At 46.8% G+C, this 10,353-nt stretch overlaps 1 pseudogene; it reads right to left on the bottom strand.

The window, feature by feature from the left end:
* Positions 1-7,777: 7,777 nt before the first annotated feature.
* The window catches only part of LOC131480284 (terminal nucleotidyltransferase 4A-like), a 47,115-nt pseudogene continuing 44,539 nt past the window's right edge, over positions 7,778-10,353 (bottom strand).

Genomic DNA, 10,353 nt, shown 5'->3' with positions numbered 1-10,353 from the left:
CTTTGTCCTTGCCTCTAAAACAAAAACATACAACGATAGGACCAGCAGTTAGTAGCTGAGCACCTGCAGTGCTGGCATCCCACATGGGTGCTGGCTCGAGTCCCAGCTGCTCCACTTACAATCCAGCTCCCTAATGGCCTAGGAAAGCATAAAGGATGGTCTAAGTCCTCGGGCCCCTCTACCCATGTGGGAGGACCAGGAGAAGCTCCACGCTCCTAACTAGGGCCAGCCCTCCTGCAGCTAATGAGGCCATTTGGGAGTGAACCAGCAGAAGGCAGATCCCTCTATGTCTTTGTGTCTTTTTCTGTAATGCTGTCTTGCAAATAAATTTTAAAAGAATGTTTATTCAAAAAAAAAAAAAAAAACATACAAAGAAATTAAGAAAAGAAGCCGAGTCCTCTGTGGACTTCTACTAATACCTTTAATACTTCCCATGCAGAGCCACTGCAAATGTGCGTCTCCCCTACAGTCGCCCACAGCGGCACTGCAGATGGACAAGGTGGGATCCACGTGTCCTCATGCTCATACAGAGCCTCATCACCCCTGCAGGCCCGGCCCATAGCTCCGCTCTACTCAGCCACAGCGTGGTTCTGGCCGCAGGGAACTGAGGACAGAAAAAGCAGTGACGTCACCTGCTGGCAGCCAGCAGAGGTGGAGTCCTGTGTTCTCACTTGTGATGGCCGAGGCTAGAGGTTTCCTTTGACCTGGTCATCACTGGGCACACAGAAATCAGTTCCAGGTTCAAATAATACCGAGTCTCCCTGCCTTTGTTGAATCTTGAATTTTCTTCGAATATGTCCCTATTTGCTCTCTCTTTGACACCATTTTGAGAAGCTTCGTGAGACTTTTCTTTCTTTAAATATTTAGTCAGGGTTGTCACAGAGACAAAACAGGTTGAGCCAGCACTTGTAATGCTGTCATCCTGTTAACAGAGCACCAGTTTCTACACCAGCCACTCTGCTCCTGATCAGCTTCCTGATGAGACCCCTGAAATGGCAGTGATGATGTCAACTGAACCCCTGATACCTACATGGGAGCCCCAGTGGGATTTCTTGCTCCTGCACTGGACCCGGCCAAGCCTCGAATTGGAAATAATATGAAAACTGTGAAGCCCAGTTTGAAAAAGGTTGTACAGGAGAGAGGAAACACCATGTGAAGGTGCAAAAAGATGGAGGCTGTGCGTTAGCCAAAGAGAAGAGACCTCGGGAGAAACCAAGCCTATTATCATATCGCTCTGAAATTTTCCATCATTGGGCCTGGTGTGGTAGCCGAGTATCTGAAGTCCTCTCCTTGCACACATCAGGATCCCATATAGATGCAGTTCTATCCCGGCTGCTCCACTTCCCTTCCAGCTCCCTGCTTGTGTGCTGAGAAAGCATAGTATAGGATAAAGTATAGGATGACCCAAAGCCTTGGAACCCTGAACCTGCATGGAACACCTAGAAGAAGATTCTGGCTCCTGGCTTTGGATCGGCTCAGCTCCAGCCACTGCGGCTATTTGGGGAGTGAACCAGTGGATGGAATATATTTCTGTATCTCCTTCTCTCTGTATGTCTGCCTTTCCAATAAAAATAAACAACTTTTTTCAAGATTTGAGAGAAATGCAATGGATCACCAGGGACTGCTAACAGTAATTATAAACACACAAGTTGTTAGAAACGGTTGAATGCTGGAGCCTACCAAACTGAATCGCAGACATTAAAAATCTGAGAAGGGGGCAGTGCAGTAGCCTAGTGGCTAAAGTCCTCACCTTGAATGCACTGGGATCCCATATGGGCACCAGTTCAAATCCCAGCTGCTCCATTTCCCATCCAGCTCCCTGCTTGTGGCCTGGGAAAGCAGCTGAAGACAGCCCAAAGACTTGGGACCCTACACCCAAGTGGAGACCCAAAAGAAGCTCCAGGCTCCTGGCTTCAAATTGGCTCAGCTCTGGTCACTGGGCATCAGTGGACAGATGATCTTTCTGTTTTTCCTCCTCTCTATAAATCTTACTTTTCGGGCCCGGCGGCGTGGCCTAGTGGCTAAAGTCCTCACCTTGAAAGCCCCGGGATCCCATATGGGCACTGGTTCTGATCCCGGCAGCTCCACTTCCCATCCAGCTCCCTGCTTGGGGCCTGGGAAAGCAGCTGAGGACGGCCCAATGCATTGGGATCCTGCACCTGCTTGGGAGACCTGGAAGAGGTTCCAGGTTCCCGGCTTCAGATCGGAGCGCATCGGCCCGTTGCGGCTCACTTGGGGAGTGAATCATCGGACGGAAGATCTTCCTCTCTGTCTCTCCTCCTCTCTGTATATCTGGCTGTAATAAAATGAATAGATCTTTAAAAAAAAAAAAAGTCTTACTTTTCAATAAAGATATATAAATCTTAAAAAAAAAAGCCTGACCAAACAAAAGGTCAATAGCAGATGTCTTCACTGATAAATTCTATCAAATTAACACCAAAGATGCTAGAACTAATGTAAAAATATGAAAGGAAAAAAGAGTTCCCAATTTATTCTGCACCCAACAATACTTAGATTCCAAAACTAGACTCAATCAGCTGTTGGGAGATTTTAACCTACAGCTGACTGTATTTTAAATTGAAAAACACAGTGGAATTACTTCTTAATGCTTTTTCTGAAATAACTTTCCATAGTATTTCACATAAGTAGGATGAAAGATAAGCATCATTCAAACAGTCTTATAGAAAACTTTCAATAAAATTCAACAATTTGTAATACATATATGTAAGTTGTGCAAATCTACAAATATTTATAGATATACCCTAATATACCACAACTGAGGTATAAATATGCCTCAGTAAAGTATCTACAGACAACGATCCTATAACCATCATACAACTGAATGCCGAAAAATCAGAAGCTCTAAAATATGCTACAAAATAAGAATGCCAACCTTTCACTGTTATGCAATTTAATATTTTCCCAAAGGAGGTAGGCAAGGGAAGGAAGCCAAAGGCACTGAAGCAGAAATGAAGTTAATCAAGCCTTTTTGTTTTTAGATATTGTTTCTCCTGAATGTATTAGTAGTGAAACCTAATGACTGCCAAGACGGCATTCAGTCATTACAAAGAATGAAATATTATTATTTGCTGCAAAATAGATGCAACTGGATATAATAGGGTTCAGTGCGGTAGCCTAGGGTCTGATGTCCTAATCTTGCACAGTGGATCCCATTTAGGTGTTGGCTCATGTCCCAGCTGCCCCACTGCTCATCGAGCTACTTGCTTGTATGCTCAGCCAGCAGCTGAGGATAGCCCAAGGCCTTGGGACCCTGCACCCACCTGGGAGAATCAGAAGAGAAGAAGTCCCTGGCTCCTGGCTGCTGGCTCTGGATCAGCGCAGCCTGGCAGTTGTAGCCACGTGGATACCGAAGTAGCAGATGAAAGATCTTTCTCTCCCTCTCTCTGTAAATTTGACTTTTCAATAAAAATAAGTAAATCTTAAAAAAAAAAAAAAAGGTATTAGAAACTGAAATAAGGTGAATGTAGAAATAAACCTAGCATATTATCATTTAGCAGGATGAGGACAGGGGATAGGAAGGTGATGGAAGAGGTGACATGTGACAGAAGGAAGAAGATCCAGTGTTCCATCAGTGCGTGGCGATTTCAGTTCACAATAAGACCAACTTAAGAAAGTGCAACGAAGGCCCTGCTATGCCGTAACAGTAAAGGCAAATGGAAAGCCTGGCTACCCGGCTTACTCCGCTTATGTTGTATATGCATTCAAATACTGCACTGTACCTTATGATAGCATTCATAGACACACTGATCAAAATTGACCAGAATTTTCAAAAATTAGAAATCACCCCTTCACGGTAACAGTGGACTATCTCAAAGAAATTTAACAGTTCCCATGTACAGAGTATAAAATATGGTTCGTGCTCTTTTAATTCTCTATTGCTTTTTTTTCTTTTTCTTTATATTTATTTATATGTCTCATGCAAGGCAAGGATTTTAGCCACTAGACTATCACTCCAGGCCCTTTTTAATTTTTTAAAAAACAGTCTGTTTATTTAATTAAAAGTGAGCATTAGAGCAAGAATCAAAGCCAGCCAGCCAGAGAGCTTCCCTCCATTTGTTCACTCCCCATGTGGCCACAAGAGGCAGCAAGGCGCAGGCCCGAACCAGGAGCCTGGAACTCCATTCAGATCCTCCACAGGGGTGCAGGTGTCCAAAAAATCCGGACAGTTTCTGCTATCTTCCAAGCACATTAGCAGGGAACAAGATCAGAAAATGAACGTAAGACCATAAGCAGTCCTTCCATTACTTGCAGCAAAGTAACATGTGACCTCACAACACCTGTCACAAAAATCTTCCAATCAAAACTCAGGATTGCTTTTCCCATTGAACCCCTCACGCATCTCGTACTTGATTTACAATGGTGTAACCTGGTATTTTGTAAATGTCACTGTTGGAAAACTAACCTTGAACTTAGGTGGAAAGAGTTACATTCTTTAGTTACAATGTCTCTATTCACTTGAAAGGAAGAAGGACAGAAAAACAGATGTTTCATTCACTGGTTTATTTCTGAATGGCTTTCACAGCTGTGGCTGTGTCAGACTGACTCCAAGTCCCACAATTCCTCTCGCGTCTCGTATAGGGGTGGGAGATGGGCAAGCGCTTATGCCACCACCAGCTGCTTCTCAGATGCAGTAGTAGCAAGCTGGACTGAAAGGGTGGAGTAGCCAGGACCTGAATCAGCTGCTCTGCAGTGACAGGCATCCACTCCACCAGACCCACACTGTCTTACCCTGTTTCATTCATGTTTATATTGCTGTCAAATTACAGGTACGGTATGCAAATTTTAATTAATGTATGTCAGTTAACAGTAATGACAAAAAAAACAGAACCATGAGTGTTTAGCCCAGCAGGTAAGAAACTTGTAGCTTACATTAGAGTACCAGGGTCGCATTCCTAGTTCTGATCTTGACTCCAGCTTCCTATTAAAGCAGACCTAGGGAAGCAGTGATGGCCTTGGGCACTGCGTTTCTGCTGCCCACAAGGAGAACCCGCATTGGGTTCTCAGCTCCCAGCCTAAGCCCTGAGACATACTTGGCAGTTGCGGACACTTAAGAAGCAAACCAGTGAATTGGAATTCCGATTTTCTCTCACATTCTCTTAAACAAATAATTCAGAAATTAATCAGGTAAAAAGTTCAACATGATTTTAGCTGTCAGGTCATTCAAAATGAGTGTTTGGCATCAAATGAGGGTACAGACATTCACTTTCTCTATTCTCTATTCATTTTTTAAAGATTTTTTAAAGATTTATTTATTTTTATTTGAAAGGTGGATATTCAGAGAGGAGGAGAGACAGAGAGGAAGATCTTCTGTCCGATGATTCACTCCCAGCCGGAGCTGAGCCAATCTGAAGCCAGGAGCCAGAACTTCCTCCCTTCTGGGTCTCCCACACAGGTGCAGTGTCCCAAGGCTTTGGGCCGTCCTCGACTGCATTCCTAGGCCACAAGCAGGGAGCTGGATAGCAAGTGGGGCTGCCGGGATTAGAACCGGTGCCCATATGGGATCCCAGTGCATTCAAGGTGAGGACCTTAACCTATACTATCGCACCAGGCCCCACATATCATTTAATACATACATCTTTATTCAAAATGATATTACCAACAATGAACAACATTGTTTCAATTTACACTAACTAAAAGGAATGACAGAAATATATACAGAATAGCTGAAAAAAAATTGGGACCAGAACATACCTGAGCTTCTCAAGGAATAGCACAGTGTTATTTAAAATTGGGTTTAGATTATAGGCAATAAGCATTGCAGACTCTACGTAAACTATACAAATAAAAATTTAGGAGACACATATCCTTTATACCTTAATAAATGACAAACAACAGAATCCTGTAAGATGCTCAATTAAAATGGGGTGTGGGAATCTGGTGGAGTGGTTGAGAAAAGCTCAGAAGACCCTGATTCTACACTGGACTTGCTGTGTCTGTCTCATGACTCCACAACAAACTGCGCCTTGCTGCTAACGCGCTCCCTGGAAGCCATCAGGGAATTTCGCAAGTGAGTCTTTGCAACTGCTCTCCTGGACACACACGGAGTTCCTGCCTCCTATTTTTGGCCAGGCCTTGGCACGATTTTGCAAGAATGTAAGGGGTTAACCAGAAAATGACAGATCACTCTGTCTCCATGACTTTTATAAATAAAATACCTGAATAATAAATATTGTTAAAAACTATGAGAAAAAGAAACAACACACAGAGAATTCAGTTAATACTAGATGAAAAAAATACCTGAAACCAACTCCTAGAGAATCACAAAATAAATGTGCAAGAAGGAACTGTGAAACTCCAATCCTTCTACCTTACTGATGCTTTATAGAGCATCAGAATTTATCCACGATTTGTAATGAGACTACTGTCCCATATGTAAAACACTTGCTATGAATCAGCATGAGAAATAACAAGCAAGAAAAATATTGTCATCAATATAAAAAAATAAAGCCAAAGCCAGCATTGTGGTATAATATGAAAAGCTATCAATTACAACACCAGTATCCCATATGGAATCAGCTGTTTCATTCCCAACCCAGCTCTCAGTGAGCCAGCTGGGAAAGCCAGTGGCACCTCTAACCCACAGGGAAGACCTGGAGGAAGCTACAAGCTCCTGGATTCAGCTCGGTCCAGCACTGGTCATTTTGGCCACCTGGGGAGTGAAGCACTGGATGGATCATCTTTGCCTCTTCTAATTTGCAACTTTCACTGGAAAATAAATAAATGTATATATATTCTTAAAGATTTATTTATTTTATTACAAAGTCAGATATACAGAGAGGAGGAGAGACAGAGAGGAAGATACTCCGTCCGATGATTCACTCCCCAAGTGAGCCACAATGGTCGGTGCGCACCGATCCGAAGCCAGGAACCAGGAACCTCCTCCATGTCTCACATGCGGGTGCAGAAGGAAGCACCTGGGGCCTTTTCTGCAGGTGGGCCCGCAGGGTGTGGGGACGGGGACTGGGAGGGCTGGAGGGCAGGCCCCAGGGGATCACCCAGGGGGATGGATGATGGGTGAGTGGGCGGGGTTGGGGAAGGGGCTGGAGGTTCGGGGTGGGGGTCTCAGGTGGAATGCGGGCTTCCATCTGATTGGTGCATGGCTAGGCCGGCGCGAATTTCGTGAGCTGTGAGGAAGAAGGAATGGCGCGGGGTCCAGGGTATCAGTCTCCGTGATGACCTTCGAATCGCTCCTCACGGTGAGGACACCAAGGCCTGGCTACTGCCCCTCCCGCCCTGGGCCCGAGGAGTCGCTCTCACACTCACCACTTCCCAGCGCCTAAGGAGTCGGGCGTCCTCCCCAGGGCTCCTGCGCTGCAGGACGGTCACCGCAGCAGGCGATGCAGAGCCCGGAGCCTCTCTCACGGGCAGAGGACGGGCACGGACAGCAGGCGGCAGGGGCTGCACTGTCCCGGGCTTCTCTCCTGGGCAGAGGACGGTCACGGTCACCGCAGCAGGCGATGCAGAGCCCGGAGCCTCTCACGGGCAGAGCAGGTCTCGGGGCGGCAGCGGCTGCACTGTCTCGGGCTACTCTCACTGCAGAACCGGGAAGAGTTTGCCGCCACCAGAAAACAACACTCGCGTGCTTCCGTAGGGCTTCCTGGGCGCGCGTGATTGGCCCGTTCACGTACCGTTAGAGGACGCGCGGCCAATCAGAATCGCACCGGTGTGAGGGCGGGAGGGGGAGCGAGGCTTGCCTCAGCGCGGAAGCGGCCTGCTCTGCAGCTCCAGCCTCCCCGCAGCAGGGGACGCTGTCGGCTCAGAGACGTCCGCCAGCTGGCCGCTCTCCTGAGCTCAGTTCGCCAACTCCGGAAGAAGATTCTTGCTCCTTTGTATCCGCCCTTTCCCCGGCGCTCGGCTGCGTCACTTCGCCCGCCTCGCCTCCGGCCGCGCCTGCGCGCTTCCCGTCTTTTCCTCCTCCCGCCTGTCCCTTCTCTCCCCTGCCGCCTCTGCCCTCGGCAGGCCGCCGCCGGGTGAGGACAGCCCCGGACGTCCGTCCCTCAGGACTCGGGAGCCGGGGCGGGCGCAGAGCCTGCGGGCCTCGGGGACTGGCATTCGCCGGATGCCGCCGCCATCTTCGTTGTGACGCCGGCTGACGGCCTGGCGGAGGGAAGGGCCGAGATGACGGCCCGGGGTGGCTGACGGATGGCGGCGGGAAGGGCCGAGATGGCGGCCCGGGGTGGCTGACGGATGGCGGAGGGAAGGGCCGAGATGGCGGCCCGGGGTGGCTGACGGATGGCGGAGGGAAGGGCCGAGGTGGCGGCCCGGGGAGGCTGACAGCACGCTCTGGGCCGCTGACACCCCACACCTCTGCGCTGCCCGGCTGGCTTTGTAAAATACAGAACTGAAGAATATTTGAAAATACAGTGTACATTTATTTTTTCAGCTCGTATTTCTTATTGGTGTTAATTTCCTGGTCTGTATTTTGTATTTTAATGTTCCCTATCTTTCTTATGAGTACATAGTAACTTGCTTGCGTATCTCATCGTTTTTGGTTTCAGTTTCTATTGGATTACCTCCATACATAAAAGGTCTATTAATATAAATTGATAGTTCTTCAAACTTGGCCACTATGCATACAGTTTCTTTATTGTGTTTAATTTCCTGTGTGAATTAAGAAAATAGTGTGCTAAGCAATAGATAAATAGTACTAGGATGATATTAACAAGGAATAGTATTAGGGAGCAGTATTAAGAAATAGTTAAATAAATGAATGTCTGGCAATAAAGAAAATCAAGTTAATGGCAAAAATATGCAAGTGTTAGAAGAAAACATTAGGGATAGCATTAAGTGATAAGTAATAGTAATAAGGTAATTATAGTAATAGTAATAAGGTATTAAAGGTATAAAGTAATCGTAATGAGGTATTAAAGTAACAGTAATAAGGTAATTAAAGCACATATGTAAGTGTTAAGTGATAGCAGTTAGCAGAGGGTTGGATAAGTAATGGTAATCAGAATACAGGATGAGTGATGCTGACTGATCAATGGCTAAGCTAACCACTAATTCTGGCTGCTGTAATGAGAGCTTCGCTTGCTGTGAGGAGAACCCAGGTAAGGCCATGACAGTCCTTGAGCAGGTCTCAGACAGGTTAGGGCTAAGTTTCAGTCCCTAGAATTGAGGCAACAGATTCCCCAAAGTGGGCCACCACACACCCTAGACAGAGTTGACCAATCAGAGGAGACTTGGAAGGTCCCTAGTCATCAAGTGGTCATGGTGATAGAGTCTGACCACTGGGATGGGCACGGACAAGAGAGACTGGCCACCAGAATGGCCATAGGTGATACAAACTGACCAATTACAATCTTGCCAATGTCTGTAGAATCAATGGCCCATTCCTAGAAATGCAGCCAAAACCCTATATGAACTATGTGAAATGTATGGTCGGGATCCTTGTCAAGACTCCACTATGTCGGATGAGAATTGGACCCTAGCGTGCTAGCGATAAAGTTCCTTCGCCTTTGCATTATCTCATGTGGAACTCCTCTGTTCAAGGTGGTGGGATAACTTCCGACCCAATACCTGATTATGCATTCACAGTAAGAGACAAAGTGAGAAGACATCTTGTCTAGGGTTCTATATTAGCAATACTGGTCATTACAGATGCATTATATCCTATCTTAATTATAAGGAAATCACTATTTTCTATTAGAAAGCTTAATTTTTCTATTAGAAGCTTAATTTTACTAAAAACTTTTTTTTTAAAGATTTATTCATTTTATTACAGCCAGATATACAGAGAGGAGGAGAGACAGAGAGGAAGATCTTCCATCCGATGATTCACTCCCCAAGTGAGCCGCAACGGGCCGATGCGCGCTGGTCCGAAGCCGGGAACCTGGAACCTCTTCCGGGTCTCCCACGCGGGTGCAGGGTCCCAATGCATTGGGCCGTCCTCAACTGCTTTCCCAGGCCACAAGCAGGGAGCTGGATGGGAAGTAGAGCTGCCGGGATTAGAACTGGTGCCCATATGGGATCCCGGGGTGTTCAAGGTGAGGACTTTAGCCACTAGGCCACGCCGCCGGGCCCTAAAAACTTTTTTAACACTTAACGGTAATTGTCTGTAGTGAGGTAGGCAGCTAGTTCAGAGGCACAAACTTGGAAGCCACTCCCCCATCACCACCTAGGTGTTCCCCTCTGCCCAGCTGTGATGCTCAGCTATCACCACCTGGAGCCTGAGAGGGAGCAGTATTGCATGGTTGTATAACCACCCCCCTCACAAGCCCCTATAAAGGCCCATGGTAGGGAGGGGCTCACTCTTGGTTGTGTGTCTCATCGCTCTGGCACTCCCCAGTACCTGCTTGCTCTCTGGCTTCCCACGGACAGTCTGAGGACGGG

The sequence above is a fragment of the Ochotona princeps genome, chromosome 5 (assembly GCF_030435755.1).
Source record: "Ochotona princeps isolate mOchPri1 chromosome 5, mOchPri1.hap1, whole genome shotgun sequence".
NCBI classification, from domain to species: Eukaryota; Metazoa; Chordata; class Mammalia; order Lagomorpha; family Ochotonidae; genus Ochotona; species Ochotona princeps.
This window is presented reverse-complemented; position numbering and strand designations above follow the sequence as displayed.